Below are 17,851 nucleotides of genomic sequence, written 5' to 3' on the forward strand. Positions count from 1 at the left end.
AAGCCGCCATTAGAAAAAAGAGGACTGTGGTGCTGGTCACAATTCCAATGGAGGACATGGATAGCAAATGCTTGGGAAAGACATCAAAGTCAAAAAGCTCAAAACACAAGAAATGCTTGATGTGGATGACACTACAGGTCACTGGACAACCGAAGTTGCCAAACCCTTTCCTAGAAGTGACATAGACAAGGCTGTGGAGGAGGATTTCACTGTGGAGAAAATGGATTTGGGGGTTGCTTCAAGGGCTATAGATGTTAAGCATCTGGAATCCTCCACAAAGAGGATAATTTCAAGGACTTGGAAAGATGAAAAGGATAAAAGATAACTGAAACAAGTTGTCACACAGATGGCTGAGTACATCAATGCTATCCACAACCCAGACCCCCAACCATTATCACATATATCAATGTCATTTGACCCTAAATCACCAACAAACCAAAAAATGGTAGATCAAGTTCAAAGAAACAAGGTAGTGACGAAGATGTTTAATAAATGGTTGGACCTGATAATACAACAAGGGTCAGATTCTATTAGTAATCTGGTTAAAGTTTATAAGGATGCTGAAATCGTGAGTAAAGAGCTTGAACTAGAAACAACTGCCTTAGAAAAAGAAAGGATTAAGTGGGTAGCAGTCCTCACATAGATGAACGATGTTCAGAAGTATGGAGTGATGAAATTATTGGCAGAGAAACCGGTGGAGAACTTGGATGAGAATGTGTTGTACGTGTCAAAGAGAAAAGTGGAATGGCACAATTTGATCATCAAGCAGGGCCATGAAGGATCCACCAAGCTACTCAAAGGATTGACTAACTTGATTGACATGGTGCTGAAGGACCTCAAGTGTATTGATATTCAACTCATGAAGGAGGGTGCCAGGGTAATCGAAGAAGCTGCAGACATGACTAAGGTTTTTCAAGAAGGGATGCAGTTCTTTCAGACAACAAAATCCCTGACCACTGATGACTCTTCAAAAGCGGAAAGGATTGAATCAATGCTCATTGTCTGTTCGGACCATTTAGCGGTTCACAAGGTGAAAGTTACACAGGTAAATATGGACAAAGAAGTGTGGAAGCAGAGGATCCCGCACATCGATCTGCCCTATTTCGAATTCATCTTAAACTTATCGGCAGTGCACCTTGAATGGCATGGTTCTATGGCAAAGCAGGACAAGCCCGTAACCTCCTCTGCCACGGTGGAATCCTAGCTGATCTGAAAATGAAATGTCAGCCTTTTAGTGGCTGTTAGTTTAGTTTTCTTTTATGTTGCTTTAAATGTTTTCTTTCACCTAGGTGAAAGTAAATGTTATTTGATCATGTAAAAACTATGGCCTAGTGGCTATTTAAGCTGAAGTGTTTGTCTTTGTATTGGTTCCGAAAACTGTGATTTTGGGAGCAACAGATAAAATTTTGGTTTCTGATATGAATTATTTGAATGATACAATGACTGGTTATCAATGAAATGTTGTGTTATCTTTGAATCTGTGCATTTTGAGATTCATAATTTTTCTTAAGTTGTTATGGGCACAATATAACTTGGTGATCAGTTATCTTTGTATTTCTTCTCAGTTCATGTTTATTATTGGTAGTTGGATGACTCGCATTGAATTGATTTTCTTGATCCCCCTTGCCCTGTGAGGCATGAGAGAGTATTGATCAAGCCATTAGTTTTTGTTGAGTCCCTATTTTGTTTTGAATTTATACAGTAAGTATGTTATAAATCAGAGTCTATGAACTCCCCTTTGAATATTCTTTGAGACATTTTCGTATATTGCAGTTTTGAAGGCGTTTATTTGTGTTGATGGATAAATGTTGGAGCCTTTCAATGCTTTCTGGTTAAAAGTGTTAGCATATCAATTGTATAATATATTCATTGTAAATCATACGAGGAGCTGCACTCTAATGCAGAGGTTGAATTTTCAATAATTCTTCCAACTATTGGTATATTTGTTTCTTTGTAAAGGGTAAAACGGACTCATATTTTGATTTAAGAAGATAATAATTAAAATTTCAAGAAGGAGACTAATCTGTTGAACAACACTATGTTAGAATATCAAGATCAAATATGCATCAACATCATTAATCACCTTTAACCAATTTAGAATGGTTTACAAAAGAATCATTAAGACATTAAAGATCAAATAAAAAATCATATATGTGCACTTCACTTATTTCTATACTAGTTTAATAAGTATCACAATTGAAAATTTCAAAAAATATTGAAGAATGGTAAATATTAAGTTCTTCATTTGGTGAATACTACCTTTTGTGGTAGTTTGCACAGGTACCATGGTGCAAAAATACTTGTAGTTGGCATGTGTAGTAAAGTAGAATCTACCATCTTTCAGTTCTTCATCTGCATCCACTTTCCTATATAACATTAATGTCATGTACTCAAGACTTCTATCGATTTGATTTTGAACCTTGTTATACATTATGGGTAGGTGTATACATCTTATTTAGTGAATAAATACTGGTCTATATCTTTTGGCTCAATTAGTGATTAGGATACCTTCCATAGACAAAAAGTTCCATTTCTTTTTCATTACCCTTCAATAAACGCAATAAAACATCATTATGTAAACTTGTTCTTTAAAACCTTGAAACAACACACCTGAAATGTGCATTTTAAATATAAAATCATATAGATTGATATAAACCTAGATAATATGAAGCAAAAGAAAAACATATTTACCATTGTTATGAAATTTCTTATCAACTATCAATTTTACTATATTGCAATATTTCCTTTTCATGACAATACATTTGTATTATACCAGATGTTTCCTTGCAATTTTTTTTTTCCAATTTACTACATAATAAACAAAATTGGGCAACCCCTACCAAAAGAACAAACTAATGGCATATTTCCTTTTCTTTTTCTAAAAAAGAGGATCTTTCTATTTCAACCTTTCCCTTAGGAGATAGCTGGGGAGTCCGGCGTGGTTTTCACCTTAGACACAAACACATCAAGCACCAAAGTAGTACATGAATCCAAATGTATCTTCTTCTTCACATGACTCCTTGCAATTTCATCTTGAATGACTTGGAGAGAAGTGGAATTCTTCTCGGTCATCTCCATGTTATATACAAACATATACCCTCCATTTTCCTCTTCGTAGAGTCCTACTTGTACAAATACCATTTACATTGGTTGTCCTTCTCCTAAAACAAATTATTTCATCTTCTTCTTCTAGACTATAATCTTCTTCATAATCTTCCTCTACCTTTTATTTCTTCTTATTATTTCTAGTATCAGTACCTTGTCTGGTTAGAACATGTGCTTTCTTCTCCCATCTTGTTTTCTTTTTCTTGTTCTTCTCCATGATTGGTTTTCCTCTAGATTACTCTTCCATAGAAGTATCCAAGGACCACATATCTATTCTATGACATCCTCTAATTCCTTGTTGTAGCATCTTCAAATCAGTCTTTCTTCTCTTTGTAGCTCATCACTTTGGGTAGGTTGACTAGCTAGTTTTTGAAAGAATATCCTTGCATTTTCATATGAAAATATATATTGAGTGTCTTGCTCGCAAAAATCACATTTCTCTTTCTTCTCTGCCCAACATATAAATGCATGATGTCCTACTTTTCCACAGTGAAAACAATTTGCATCACTTCTTCTTCTATTGCTTCAATCTCTTCATGTACCTCCTCTATAATTAGATTGTTTATTGTCGCCGTGATAACTTTGTTGTTAATTATTCAACATGTAGTAGGAATTTTGGTTATCTTGCCAGTGTGGGATTTAGTATCCAACATTGATTTTCTTATCCACATCATAGTTATGATTATGACAATATTGATTTCCTCCATTTTAGATTGGAGGTTTTTCTTTAGACAATCTTCTGTTAAATGTATATTTCATTATTGATATATAACATAGCACATAGTATTGGGTCATACTAATTTCATTGTAGCTAGTGTCTTCTTTGATCTTTCCTTGGGGCATTCATTTTGGATACATCCTTACCTATTACAGTATGTATACCAAATTTTCTTAGGCTTTTTAGATTCACCGACCTTGTTTACTTGTTGTACTACTAATTTATGTACTTTTAGTTGTAAATCTTCAAGGATTTTAAAATTCCTATCTTTCTTCAATCTTCTCCATGTTTGAGCTTCAATTTGGTATGCCATGCCAATCAAATAAACATATTTGTTAGGTACTTCCATCCAATCTTGCTCAAATATCTCTATGTAATACGTGTATGAACTATTCTATTTTCTATTTGTCACTTAAAGGTTCCTCCAATTTTCTATATACTTCCTTAAATTTCTTGATATATATTTTAACCGATTAATTGTCTCGTTGTGTTAAGTTTTACATCCTACTGACACTTTTAGTTGGAATTTCTAGGGTGCCAAAGTTTGCTAAAAAATCTCTTTTTTTACTACATCCCAAGTGACTGAGTGTTGAGGACAGTTATTCACGTACCACTCTAATTCTTCTTTTCTCAATTACCCGATGAAGTCCAACAGTCTATTGTTATTTGCATATTTGCCCAATCTCTCTCATACAGACTCCAAAAGAAATGCATGCTCTAAAGAATCAGTAGTATCAAGTCAAGATATCAAAAAGAAGAAATCATTCATGAGGTACAGAGTGTAGAGCTCTTAAGAATAGTAAGAAGTGATAAGGATCATGCAAATCAGAACATCAGAGCAGGAATAGGTTAAAAATTGTGAAATTTTGCCTCGATTTTTACTAAGGATCTCGGTAAACCAATCTCGATAAGAGATAAGGATGAGTATGAGAAATACAACAAATAGAGCTACATAGTTGGCACTACAAAAAGATTATGCGCATATTGCAGGAAGATATCAAGGACAATATTCAATCGAGAGGAATCAGACTGGTCTAATCGATTCCAAAATTGTGGCCCAATAGTTTCATGATTGATCATTATAAAAAGGCCATTGTGTTTGTAGAGCGGAGGCATGCGATATTGAACTAAGTGTCACAGAAATGGTTCGTTATTTCGGTCTGAGTTGCATGTGTAGAGTGGAAATTTTTCAAATGCAGTGCAGGAGGTTGTTTCATACCGATGATAGGGCAGATGATTCCGTATGGAGACTGGTGACCTCCATCTTGGGCGGTGGTAGACACTGGTGTGATGGTTTCATCTATGAAGTTGTGCTTTGCTCAATGATCGATGTTCTGGATTCAAAGGAGGCATGTATCCAAAAGAGAGATGGTTTTATTCGCTCTGTGGATGGGCAGGTCATTGCTAATGAAATATTGAACTTGGAAATTTAAGTAGCTCGGTAAACCTGTTGGGTCTATATTTCAACATGAGCAATTACGTCTCATCAGATTCAGAAGAGGACCCAGATGATGAGGAAGAGGAGCACGTCCAAGAAAAGGCGAAGAAGGAAATGAAGAAAACCTTGATAGAAAATGCATGGGAGGTGTACCAAATTGGGGTCATCAACATAAATTTATCCCCTTTCCAAAGGATGCAGGATGCGGAAGATGGCTGGCTCTCGACGGCTTTTGTGGTGGAAGTAGTAGAAATTGGCAATTATCTGGCTATCATTCTTGAAGCCCTTGTGAATTTATGCTATGTTTCAGAGGAATTATGCATGCTAGTACATGTCTATTAGGTCTACTATACTAATGATGGGAATGTAAGGAAAGAGGTCCTTTTTAGGATTATTCCTGATATGATGTATGGGAGCTTCAACAAGACTTAAGGGTTTTCTTCAACATTTTATTGTTAAGGTTCAACTTCCATATTTTGTTAGAATGGTCAAGGTTAATCTAGCTGTCGATAATCATGATCTTTATAGATAATCTCGCTGTCGATAGCATGGCATAAAGTTCCCTTGCATTGGGTCCAAAATTCATATGCAAAATTCAATATTATCAATGTTAAATCAATAATGTGCAACCCCAAAATGAAAATTCATATGAAAAATTCATATGAAGTAGAGTGCCCTAACCTTTTAGTTGTTAAATTACGCGAAATGTTGTCAAAGTAGGAATGTGTCGCTGCAGTGAAGCTCAAATTCTGGGTTGGGTGGGAGTGATAGAGCTCTTCTTTTAATAGGCAGGTAGTTTGATTTAGGATTGGGTGGAGAAGATCGCACATAGGGAGTGATAGAGATCTGCTTGTGCGAGATTGCAACTTTGGGTTAAAATGAATTGTGATGTTTCTTTTTTTATTGAAGTAATGCCAATTGTCGTTGAACTTTTGATGGGCGCGGGCACTTAAAAAAAAAAACAAATGTCATTCCTAATGCCTTCTCCGTCGAAACCAAATGTGAAATTATCGTCGGAATTCTGACGAATTCGAGCATTTAAAAAAAAATATCAAATTTGGTCACAATATACCTTCTTCGTTGGAAAGCTCCATCGGAATTCGAGACCAAATGTATTAGTGTGGAAATTTTGAAAGGATTGATGCTAAGTACCTTCATTCTTATTAGCCAAATCCATTGATGAAGACGATTCAAATTGAATCACTTGAAGTTGATAATTATGAAGCACTATGCATAAATTTGTGAAAGATATAAAATAAAAATAAAAAATCTTATCTCTTATATACTTTTGCAAACTATTAATGAAAATTATTTAAACGTCACCATTAGGCATAGCTTCAGCAATTTATGAATCCAAATTGTTGTATCTACCCATGAAATTAGTCACTTTTTCTTAAACTCCTTGTTTACAATTCATCCAATCAGTTAAAGTAGTTTTAGAATTAATATTGTTTTGAAAATGTTGCACAAATGAATTAGACAATTGATAAAAGTAATGAATTGATAGATGAGGAGAATAACAAAACCATTGCAAGTCTTTATCTCTTAATGTATGGGTGAATAGTTTTGTCATGTGTCTATTGTCATGAGAGAAGTCACTACACAATGTTTGAAATATTTTCACATGAGTTTGGGGGCGAACTTTTCCATTGTATAACTCTAAATGAGGAAGCTCCATGCATTGTGGGAAAATAGTACAAACAATGTCATCAAAAAGTGGGCTAGACATATCTCTATTGTAGAGAGATTGGATTTAGATTGGTTTAAATAAGCCAATTGTAGTTGTAAGGATGAGACACTTTGAACTAAATTGTTTAAAGTGGCTTTGATGGATTTATTGGAATTGGACATGTTGGATTGTGACGGAGTTGTAATATGATGATAAGTAGGTGGATCTTGAGAATAGGAAGGTGGAATATTATAATATGTGGGTATAGAAGATGGTTGTGACAGAAATGGAAGGCTAACAAAAGAAGGTATGTAGGAGGATGGATTAATAGGATTTTTAACTTGACTAAAATGTGTAAAGGAAGCCATGATAGAAGATGTATATGTAGACACATTAGACAAACATATTGGAATGGATTTGCAACTTGATTTGTAGGAATTGAGTGATTAAGCACTTCAACACAACATTTCATGGTTATAACATTAGTGTCAACAATATGAGCAACGATACACAACACTTCCATACTATTTTTATCATTTTGAATCATTCTTATCAAGCTTTCAATCAAGGGGATTGCCTCACTATTTGAGTGGTTTTGACCCATCCATTATTGAAGCCTATCAAACTTGTGGTCAAGCTTCCCCAATCGGTCAATAGTTACTCAAGTTAAGGAGTCATCCTCATCATGAGAAGTATGAGGGGAATGGTTCTCCATAATGTTATGTATGTCTTATGTAGGAATAAAGGATTTTCCCAAGTTCCAATGGAATAGGTTAGTCAACCCAAGCTCAAATCTCTTAGTAACTAAGCTTTGAGAAGCCATAAGTCAACTTCTTCTCATAGAGATGTTGAATGTGGGGCAAAAGGTAATGAAACTCATATGCAAAGAAGGAAAATCTAATGAAATAGATTTGTACTCACAATGCCTCTTATACAATTGATAATGTAAGAAAAAAATGTGAATAAACTATAATTTACCAATAGAATGATTAATTAACCAATTAATTAAGCAATATGCACTAAAGAAATGATATATTTGAACAATAAATGCTTCTAAATATGAAAATAACATGAAATACAAATAAGTTTTGATAATTTAAATAAAAAATATTGTAATGCACTATGTCGGGATCACCAAAAATGTAATGATGAGAAATAGGGTTGACAAGTTTATGCATGAAAGTAGGAACTAAACCTATCTCCAACAATTATGTTTGGATCAAAATGAATCCACTTGGATTAGTCACAAATCTAATTGAAAAGGAATGAGCACAAGGTGAATTAGGTTCTCCTTTAATTGTGAGTTGAAAATGAGCTATGGAAAGATGAAAATTGAATGCAAGAAATAGGGCTAAAGATGTGTAATTGACAATAATCATCAGGCATAGATAGTCTCAAGTCAGATATGCAGATATAAGTATAGATCTAGAAAGAGGAACTTGTGTCTAAAATTTGGACAAAAGAATGCCAAGCATTTTTTCTCGGGGCACCGTTGTCCTTAGAATTTCAGATGTAAACAACTAATATATTTTTAGAATCAAGATGCTATTATGGATGTTTCCCTAAAGTTTCATCAGAAAAGTGTCCAAATTTTTTGCTTGGAATGACCTTGTCCTCCAATTTCTACCTTTGCAAATGCTAGATTTGTGTATCTTTGTTTTCTCTTCCCTAATCTATAATTGTGTTATGAATCTGTCACTTCCACACAATAGATGGAAAATTGTGTTGTTAATTGGGGTTTCTCTAGGTCAAACCCCAAGTTTGGAATTAACCCTATAATTGAATTGAAATTGAAATAGAAAGAACACCTTTAAAGGTTATAGGATAGATTTGGAATTGAAATGTTGAATTGGAATGTTATACCTTCATTACTCTTGCTTTGAAGTCTTCATGAAGAGGTTGATATCATCATGTAGGATTGTAGGAATGTATTCATAGTAACTTGATCATGGATTCCATCTTGAATGCTTGTAATATGAATACTTGACCTCTCCTTCACTTCCTTGATGATGGTTGATTGCGTTCTCACTTGAATTTGCTTGATAGGAGTTGAATTCAAAATTAAGAGGTGATGAACTTGTCTCAAATGAGGGGGCAAGACTTTATTTTATACCTCGCCTCATGAAATGTGTTTGATTTTTTGAAGTAGGCCAACAAAGGAATGAAATTCATACGTACATTTTTGGACCATTGAAGGGTCCAAAATTAAAGAACAGAAAGCTAGAAGGCTAAAGTGAGGTTTGAGTGAATATAAAATTGTATAGGGATAACTTATAATGCTACGGGGAGATAGAGAGGGAGAGAAGAAGAAAGGGAGGGAGGGACCTAGAGAGGGGAGAGAAAGGGGAGAGAGAGGTGAGACAGAAGAGAGAGGGAGAAGGAGAAATATAGGGAAGTATCAAAATGGGAAATTGCATCAGTTCTATGTATTGTAAACCCTATATGCTAAACCGTATACCATCAATCTTCTACCTAAACCTTATACTAGTGTCCTCAACCCTAAACCCTATACCCTCAACCCTATCTACTAAACTCTATATCCTACACCCTATTTCCTAAAAATCTATACTCTTATACCCAAAACAATTTAGGAACTCTAAACCTTATACCATATAAAGCAGAGGAAGAGGTAACGACTTAGAGAGGGGAGGAATGGAGAAGAGGAGAGACAAAAGAAGAAAAAGAGAGAGATGAGTAAAAAGGGATGTAGGGAAAGGTAGACATGAAGAGAGAGAGAGAGAGAGATACCTAGGGATGGGAAGAGAGATTGGTGTGGGGAGAGATACAAGAGGATGATAGACTTCATAGAGGGAGAGGGGTAAGGGGGGAGGGAGAAAGAGCTGGAGAGGGAGCCAAAGAAGTAGAGAGAGGACAAATATAGAGGTGGGGGACCTAGATGGGGAGAGAGAGGGTTAGATAGCAGGGGATAGAGAGAGGTGGGTAATGAGTTATCTAGGGTGAGGTAGAGAGGTGGAGAGAGAGGGAGGGAGAAACCTAGAGAGAAGAGAGAGATACTGGGAGGGAGAGGTGATGGCATTGATAATGAAGAGATAGACCTAGATGGGGAGATAGAGGAGTGAGATAGATAGAGGATGATAGAGAGAGGTTGGTAATTAGATATAGATGGAGGTAGAGAGGCACAAAGGGAGAAACGTAGAGAGGTGAGAGAGAGAGAGGTGGGAGGGAGAGGTGATGACCTAGACAATGGAGAGAGAGATAATAAGAGAGGGATAGATAATAAGAGAGAGTGGGAGAGGGAGATAGATAAGGGGGTAAGGAGGGAGGGGGAGATAGAGAGGGATAGAGGAAGAAAGGGAGGGATGGAGAAATCGTGAATGGGGAGAGAGAGGTGAGATAGAGAAGAGAGAGAGAGAGAGGAAGAGAGATATATATGGAGATAATAAGAGAGGGAGAGAGAATAAGAGAGTGGGTGAGGGAGAGAGATATGGTAAGGACGGAGGGGGATATAGAGATGGAGAGAGGAATATAAAAACACAAGAAATTACATCAATCCTATATACCCTAAACCTTGTACCATCAATATTGTACCCTAAACCCTATACTAGTGTTTTCAACCCTATACCCCAAACCCTATATCCTGAATCCTATACCCTAAAACCCTTATACCCTAAACAATTAATATAACCTAAACCCTATACCATATAAAGGAGAGGGAAAGGTGATGACCTAGGGAGGGGATGAGGAGAGAAGAGGATAGGGAGAATAACAAAGTGAAAGAGAAGGTTTAAGGAGGGAGAAGTAGACATGGAGTGACTAAGAGATCTAGAGAGGGAGAGGATAGAGGTGAGGGAGAGAGAAGAAAATGAGATAGAGAAGTTCATAAAGGGAGAAAGAGGGGTAAGGATGGAGGGAGAGAGGTGGAGAGAAAGAAATAACTAGAGAGGGGAGAGATATAGAGGTGAGATAGTTGGGGGGAGAGAAAGAGGTGAGAGAAATTATGAACTCTCTCATCCTCTTCTCTCTCCCCTCCCATCTCACTATCTCCTTGTTCCCGAGGTCTCTTACTCTCTCCATGTCTACCTCTCCCTCCATCCCTTTTTATTCCCCCACTCTCTCTCTATCTTTTCTTTTGTCTCTCCTATTCCCCCTTCCCCCCCTCTCTAGGTTGTAACCTCTTCCTTTGCTTTATATGGTATAGGTTTTAGGGTATAATGGTATATGTTTTAGGAAATGACGTGTAGGATATACAATTTAGGGTAGAAGGTTTAGGGTTGGATACACTTATTTTGGGTTCAAGATACAATATTGATGGTATAGGGTTTAGGGTACATAGCATAACTGGAATTTCCCATGTCAATACTTCCCTCTATATCTCCCTCTCCCTTTCCCTCTCCCTCTCTTCTTTCTATCACCTCTCTCCCTCCCCTCTCTACATCTCTCCCTTCCTTTCTTCCTCTCTCCCTCTCCATCTCCTTGTAGTGTCGTAAATTTTATCCCTATACAATTCCATAATTAATAAAGCCTCACTTTAGCATTCTAGTCTTCTATGCTCTGATTATGTTTGATTCTACACACACAAGTATCAAATCTACAACCCCAATTTTCACCTTTCCATGTGGTTGTTTGTTTAGACCTAATACAATGGATAAGGGTGCCCTGGGCAAATTATTCCATCACCTCTCAATTTTGAATTCAACTTTGTTGCCCCATTTTTGGCATACCTAACATTTGAACTTCAAATCAGTCTCGATGTTGAATGAGATCGATTAGATTGCGTAAGCAGTGAACATGTGACTCAAGGTCATTGCCAGTCAGAATATGAAAAATGCATGTGTTTTAGAAATTAACAAGAATTGAAGGAAATCATTTTTTAGGCAGGTTCTAAGCGTCATTTTGTATCGCGTAGCTAACTTTCACTTGAACCCAGTTCATATTTTACTATATATTAATCCTTACAATTTTGGAGTCCGTCGCCTAGAAATGATTAAAATATCTCATTTTAAGATTAGTCATGAGGAGTAAATAATCCTATTGACCTGTTTCCCTACTATCAATGCGTGTTTTAAATTTTAGTACCTAAGTCCCTACCGTTTGGAAGATATGGTCATTTTTCTCAAGCTTGAGCATTAAATTTAAAATATTTAAATTATTTTTCAAATAAATAATTTAATATTTTAAATTATTTTAATATTTGAGGTCATTTAAGAAGATATAAGTCATCTAAAAATGTTTTTTCCATTCCTCCTCTATTTCGCCTCCATGGTTGATGGTTTTTGAGGTTGAGGTCATTGTATTCTTTAAGAAATGTTTAAAAATGCTCCATTTTTGAGCATTTTTAACCCATTTTCATAACCTCAAGAGGAAATTAAAAAAAAAGGGTTAAGAATGCTCCAGAAAGGAGCATTCCTAATCTTATTTCCTAACCTTGTAGGCCCGCTTTGTCAAGAAGGTTAGAAATGCTTCGTTCTGGAGCGTTCTTAACCTCCTCTATCAGAGTTAAAAAAAATGTTTCAAACAACAAGTTATGAACATTCATCAATGCATTAAAGATAAAGTGGTTTCACTAGATGTTGAAGTTACAAATGCTCTAGAGACATGAAAGAAAATTATGAGATCCACTGAAAGAGATTTCATCTCACGGTTACAATAATGGCAGAACACACATAATGTATTTGTTGAATAGACTTTAGAAACTTTCAAGTGATTGTAGTTGGAAAGGGTAATGAAATCCTCTACAACCTTTGGCCGCATCATCCCAACCTGTACAAAATGAGAACCTTGAAACAACAGTATGGACATTCATCGAGACATTAAATATTAGAGAAACTTAATAGAATGTTGAAGTTGCAGTCACTCTCGAGACATACATGCCAACGTGGAAAAAAGATTACATCACGCATTGCACTGGTAATTATAGATGCTAATAATGGAAGCATAGACATGTTGTGAAATGCAGCTATGTATGCAAAATGTCGAAGGTGTAGATAAGGTGCAAACCATTTGACATAATGCCTCAACGAACTATCTTCCCAGGGAATGATATATATATATATATATATATATATATATATATATATATATATATATATATATATATATATATATATATATATATATATGATTGCAATATTTGCATCATGGTAAACATTATTCCAATCGTGGGAGGAGGGAAATGAATGATGCAAGTGTTTGACATAATGACATGGTTAATTACTTAAATCATAAGCATAAAAAAGAGTGGATTTCAGACATTATATTAGCTGATGGTTCCCCAAAAACTAATCACTTTGGCTTCATGCAAACTTTTTTTGATCACTATAAACAAATTTTCACTGGTGAATCGACACTCGACCCCTTAATCTCCATTGTAGAGGATAGTGTGGCAAATCACATTCCTTCAGAAATTGATGAGGATTACAACATCTTTCTTGATTGACCCCTCTCCATGGAAGAAATCTGTGAGGCCCTTTTTAGCATGGCTGTAGAAAAAAGTCCAAGAATGGATGGCCTTCTTGTTGAATTCTATCAATCTTTATGGCCTTACGTTCGAGAAGATTTCTACTATATTTATCTAGAAGGACTTGAAATTGGTACCTTGGGTCTAGTGATTAATCAAGGCCTCATTAAGCTTATTCTTAAAGGTAAGGCTGAGGATATTGTGGCTGGTTGCCATCCCATTACCTTATTGAATACCTCCTATAAAATTATAGCCAAAGCTTTAGCTCATAGAATTAAGCCTATTACCCAAATGACAATGAGGCCCGAGAAAAGTAGTTTTTTCGGAGGAAGCTTTATTCTTGACAATCTTCTTCTAGCTTGGGAAACTATTGAGTGGGCTCAACAAACTGGCCAAAATGCTCTTATCATTTTTGTTGGATTTTGACAAAGCGTATGATCTCATTAGTTCCACCCTTTGACCACCTTGGATTCCCACAGGAATGGAAAGAAATTAAGCATGGCTCAATCACCAAGTATTTGGGCATTCCTTTTGGGATTGGAGTTTCACTCAAGGACATGTGGAATTGGATTTTGAATACAAGAAAAGTCAAATTTATGAGCTCAACCAATAGATTTCTCTCCATGGATGGTCACATCTATGTTGCCAATAGAAGATTTCTTGCCAGTCATGTTTATATTTCCTTATGTTGGCTGCCTTCCAAAACCTGCTACAATCAATTGACTCAGCTTATCAGGAAATTTTTTGTGGGCAAAATGGGGGAATAAAAAGGGCCCGCGGACTACCTCCTGGTATCATTGCATTCAACCAAACTATAAGGGAGGACTTGGAATCATAGACCCTTATTCTCAAGGCAAATTCTTAACAAATAAGTGCATTACTAGGGTTTTGGAGGGAGATGTTACTTGGAAAGAAATGGTTAAATTTCACATTCAAACAGCCTCTGTTGTTTCATCTTGGAGTTCTATTGATTGGAAGGACAAATTCTTCTAGCGGAATATTTCAAAACCCATGGATTTTCTCCCTTTAATTCTATTTAGAAGGCTTGGCAGATTACTTCAAAAAAGCTCATTTGGTTTGATCAGTCCCTTAGTCTTGGATTAAGTTTTCCTTACTCCTCTATTTGGTGGAATCAATTGGTTGAAGAAAATGGCAAATGACTTGTGGAACTATCAGTAGACTTAAGGGAGGGCGACTCATTAAAAAAGGAATTTAAGTTATTCGTGACTTATGGGACCCCTCCACCTTTCAATGGAAATCTTGGCCTCTCCTTAAAGTTCAATTTCATCTTTCAACATTAAACGAGCAAGCAATAACTGAAATTCAACAACCTATTACTCTGGAGCTTTACTCTTTATTGTATCTGGATTGTCATGCTAAATTTTTGAATGATTGGAAGTGGCCTAATGCTTGTAGGATTCATTTTCCCCCCTTCTAACCATTTACAAGAAAATCCTTCCACCTATCTCCATCTCACCTTGTCTTAATAAGAAGTGGTGTTGCACCTTTTCTCGAGCTAAGTGGATCAAGCGGAGTCTCCAACTCCTCAATTAGAACTCCAAATCATTTCGTTGCATTTTATTTACAGAGAAGATTCACAATCTGACTCTACAACTGCATTCATTTATTTAGAAAGATGGAGGACACTGCAACTTTGATGATCACTCATTGAGAGCGAATTGCTCAAGATTTCTACACTATGGATTGTTCTATTTGGTTTCTTTTGTATAAGGTTCTTTCAAGCTCTCAATCACTGATCATCAGGGCTGTACTTTTGACTTGGCCACTTTTTATGTTGATATCCTACTTGCCCTCTCGTTCAGCAAATTCACATTGGATCATGTAGTGACAAGGGTCTTGGAAGAGCTTTCAAAGTCATCAATGCTGCAAACACTCTCCAAGTTTTTGTTCCTGTACACCTTACTTGCAACATTGTTGGTTTGTGATGTAATTTCATTTATTAGTGCCATTGTTGGCTAGTTGTTTTAACTGTTCTTGAAGAACTTCTTGTTTTTTTGAGTCATTCTTTTTAGATATACCAACAATTGTTCCGGCGGATATTCATTTCATTTTTGTTTGCTTTCTTCAATATATAAAAAAAAATTTATATTAAAAAAAATTATTGATCAATATAAATTAATTAATTTTAAATACTAAAAAATATTATATATTTTTTCACATATCTTAAAAACCTTTATCAATAAATAATATTCTTGTTCTATTGTCAATATCCTAATACAATTTCTGAAACAATGACAATGGTATTTATTCAATGAACACATAAATATAAGTCACTGACTATAACAAAATAAAACATTTTATTATCCAAATAACACATTTTATTATCCAAACAATAGATTGAAACTCTTTCTAGAATATAATTAATTCAGTACCAAAATTCCATGTTATAGTTATTACATACATACAAAGGCTAATCTTAATACTAGAAGTAATATCATTGTTATCCTCTCTTAAAAACCTCCTTCAGTAGACACTCTTACAAACAATGATTCATGTTTCCTCCTCCATCACGATGCTGAGGAAATGAGGAAATAATTCCAAGCTTTTTACGTCTTCTTCCCCTACAACAAGCCTACTATATCACGGGTGGAAATAATACTTGGTTGGAATGGCATAGAAAAGTGGAGAATACATTAATTTTTAATGATTTATGGTATAAAATATGGGATGAAGATACCCAACCTACAGAACCAAGAGATGTTAATGAAAAAGAAATTTGGAATTATAAAAATTCAAGAGCCTTGGCTTTGATAAGAGCTTCAGTTAATGGAGATGTATATCGTCATATACAAGGATGCAAATTTGCTTGGGAAGCCCTTGACAATTTAAAAAATTTATTTGATTCTCATTCAGAATTAGAATTTATTCAGTTACAATTAAAATTGTTCAATCTTGAATTAAAAAATAGTGATGTTATGAGTTTGACTTCTGAAATTAGAGCCATAAAACAAGATGTTAATGCTGCTGGTGGGAAAGTTGATATTTATCTCACTGCTTTTATTAAGGCAGTCCTTCCAACACATTCTACTTATCTAGAGTCCCTTCAAGCAAGTAACCAATTGAAAACCATTACTTTTGATTTATTGGTTGAAAAGTTGGCTGAACGTGAAAAAGGTTTTGGAAGGAAAATAGATAATACTAATGAAAATGTTTGTTTTGCTCACCAAGAAAAACCTCTAAATAAGAGCTCTTCAAGAGGAGGTTATAATGATAGAGGCAAAGGTAGAGGTCAATGGAGGAAAAATGATAATCAAAATGATAGGCAACATTTATATTGTAAAAAATGTGGTAGAAAAGGAAGTCACGAAGCACATGAATGCAAGTTGTCATGGGATAAGATAGAAAGTTTTAAAGAAAATACTTTTAAGAAAAAAGATAAAACTAAAGTTTATAATGATGATATACATTCAGATGATAAAATTCCAGGAGTAGCCCAATTTGCTTGTGATAGTGATGGTGATCAATATGTGCTTTCTGTTTTTGACTTTGCATCTAATTCCTCATGGTATGATTCTTGGATCTTAGATATTGGAGCCACACAACATATGACATTTCGACGTGATTACTTTGAGTAATTTCATGAAAGTGCATGTGGTCCAATTTATTTAGCTGATAAATCAAGTCTCAAACCTATTGGAATAGGAACTGTTCGATTTAAGTTGCCTAATCTTCCAGACTTTGTGCTTCATGATGTATTGTTTATTCCTAAATTGCAACGTAATTTGTTATTACAAGTATTGATTCGACAACAAGGCTACTCTATTCTGTTAAAAGATGGGCAAGTTGTTGTTAGAAAACAATCAAATCATCAAGTTTTATTCACTGGATGTGAGGATGGGAGATTATTAAAACTAAATAGCACTTCTTTTTCTAAAATTTTTGCATATCTTACTGAAGAAAGTAGTCTATCTCCTGTTCTTTTATGACATGCAAGACTTGGGCATATTGGTTATGATAACATTCATATCTTGCAAACGAATGGTGTTGATGGCTTACCTATTTTGCCTAAAACAATTAAAAAATGTGAAGCATGTATTCTTGCCAAGCAACATAGAAATTCTTTTCCTCGCTCCACTTGGAGAGCACAAAGAAAATTGCAGCTTATTCATTTCATTTTGATTTATGTGGGCATTTACCAGTAAATTCTATGGGAGGATCTAAGTATTTCATGTTGTTTATTGATGATTACAGTCGCATGACTTGGATTTATTTCTTGCAGCAAAAATCAGAAGCTTTTGAAATTTTTAAAAGGTTTCGTGTTATGATTGAAAAATAAGCTCAATCTCAGATTGGTACTCTTCGAATAGATAATGGTAGAGAATTTACTTCTCTAATTTTTGAGGACTATCTACGTCAAAATGGGATCCAATATAATCTTACTGTTCCAGGTACTCCTCAACAAAATGGTGTTGTTGAACGAATGAATAGAACTATCATGAATATGGTTCGTGCAATGTTATATTTTAAAGGAATCAAATTACA

Source organism: Cryptomeria japonica, chromosome 3 (assembly GCF_030272615.1).
Source record: "Cryptomeria japonica chromosome 3, Sugi_1.0, whole genome shotgun sequence".
NCBI classification, from domain to species: Eukaryota; Viridiplantae; Streptophyta; class Pinopsida; order Cupressales; family Cupressaceae; genus Cryptomeria; species Cryptomeria japonica.